The 2321-nt window shown below is 41.7% G+C and overlaps 1 pseudogene; it reads right to left on the reverse strand.

Annotated features, from left to right (window-relative positions):
* Positions 1–1010: 1010 nt before the first annotated feature.
* Positions 1011–1362, reverse strand: LOC129073912 (ubiquitin-conjugating enzyme E2 D3-like; annotated as a pseudogene).
* Between the last annotated feature and the right edge of the window lie 959 nt (positions 1363–2321).

The following is a 2321-nucleotide window of genomic DNA, read 5'->3' on the forward strand; positions in this document are numbered from 1 at the left end:
GGAATATTATCTGGTTTCATTGTTTCTAAACTGGAACTGATTTTTCCTGCCTTTATTCTACACACAGTTCAGCTTCATCTCATTATCTCTTCCTCCCTTATTCTAAAACACTTTCCACACCCTACCTGTACTGGAAAATATATTTATATTTTTGACAAAATTGACGAACCCTTATGGTAGTGTATTTTCCCACTTTATTGCAGCTTCGTAAAAATTAGGGAAAAACATAGGCAAAGAGTAGGAAAAAATATATCTGGAATCACATAATATAGTATAGTGGGAAGCCAGATAACCACATTGGGAAAGGATGCTAAGAAATTAATTGGCAAATTAGAATCTATATGAGGTAAAGCTCAGAAAAAATTATCTGTCATGTCAAAGACCATTTTTTTGAAGGAGTATCAAGACAATGATGCAACAGAAAATACTGAGTAGCAAAATGTTCCCGCTATTCTTCACGCTAACACAACTCCATAAACGTTACCTACTAGTCTCCCATGCAGCATAGGGCGGTGGTCAGGGGTGTCAGCCCAAGTCCGGCAGGCTGGGGGACAAAATTCAGGCCATCATTCGTGATGGAACAAGTTATTTAAGATTCTCTCAGCTTTAGTTTTCTTACCTATATGTGGTCCTAAACAAATAATGCATCTGCAGTGATTAATGAGATACCCGAGACCAGTTAACTTATTAAAATAATTTCTTTAAACATGTATTTCTTAAGCCCCTGCTACATGCGTTTAATGGAGCGTATGGTCCAGAGAAGAAGGCAGGCAATCAAATCTGCACACAGGTGGCTAATGGCAGATGGAGACGGAAAAAGAAGAGAACATCAAGAGAACATGAAGCAGAGAGACCTGGCCTGAACTTGCAAGAGGGCCAGAGAGGGTTACCTGAGCAAGCGATGTGAGGAGGAAGGTTGGGGTTTAAACAGATAAAGGACGTATATAATTATTTTTAAACAGTAATTCAAAGTTTATTCCAGCTATAATGCAGGTTAATCTGACTTTAGGTTAGCATCGCACGACATACTTCTGAGTTCATGCCTGAGATATCCAGTTGTATTTATCTCTGTGTTATAAATCGGTATAATCTCTGGCACTAAGGGGTCACCTGGGTTTGGGTCACATAGCAGTGAACAAATGCATAAAAGAATGATAGAAATACTTAAGGCAGGAGACCATGTCATCTTACACTATTGAAACAAATGCTAACATTACTGTTAATATTTGGGTGACAGATTCTTGTTGTAAATGAAACCTTAGGTGGTTTGAAGGGGTAGTTTGTAGAAAAATAAATTGTCAAACAGAATATACTGCCTTGATATGGACTGTCATTAGGTCCCATAATTGTGACTTGCCAATGACACACATTATCACACAGCCCCCGGGGTCCTGGGGATTAGGGATTTTTCTTCGGAACTAAACGCTGGCTGGCGTGGCTGGAGCATTGAGAGTGAGTGAGGGACTTGCAAGAGACGAGGTTGAATGGGTGGGGAAAGGCCACACCCCTCTGGGCCTTTATGGTAAATGCAGCGGGAACTCCATGCCGGGTGTGAAGCTGGGGAGGGATGGGATCTGCTGGGGGAACAGGGTGAACGTTCGCTCTTGCTGTCCTTACAGTGGGAGCTGATGGTGGCTGTCACTGAGCAGTGACAGAGCACCTGAGAGAAATGGAGAGATCCAGGAGATACTTAGGAGGTTAAACTGACTGGAATTTGACGAGGGAGAGGGAGATGCTGGCGATAAGTCTTGGTCTTCTGGATTGGACACTGAACATCCATTGCAATAGGCTAATACGGGAAGTACCAACTTTGCAGAGCACCTTTGTTCTGAAACACATGCAGACATATTTCATAAATCTAAAACCATGGTAGACATCTTGCCTAAAAACTTTTACTTATGGGAAAACATGTGCATAAATCTATGCAAACACACGTATAGAAAAATATTAGGTTTTCCACGTTTGGTCTAAACTAGTCAAAACCCTTTATTTAGCTTTATTACAAACTTAATGAAATTTGAAAATTTTATACTATTTTTATTTCTGAAAATCTCTTACATGTTCTGCTCATATGTTTCTAAACAACTGTAAGGTATTCATCCCCTGATCAAACACTTAGTTTCTCCCTCTAAAATGGAATTTATATACTCTGGGGCTTCAGCATCGTGTCCAAGGCCCTGAGCCCCTTCCCTGCCTCGCCTTCATCATCGTCCCCTCCCTCCCAGGCGTCGTGCTTTCCTGGTTGCGAGCCTGTTGTCCCTCTGCCTTGGCAGCCCTCTAGACACCTGTGCCCAGGTGAACGTGTGTTCACCCTTCGAGAC

This window comes from Pteronotus mesoamericanus, unplaced genomic scaffold (genome assembly GCF_021234165.1).
Source record: "Pteronotus mesoamericanus isolate MK-2021 breed Mesoamerican mustached bat unplaced genomic scaffold, CSHL_Meso_final contig_116, whole genome shotgun sequence".
NCBI lineage: Eukaryota > Metazoa > Chordata > Mammalia > Chiroptera > Mormoopidae > Pteronotus > Pteronotus mesoamericanus.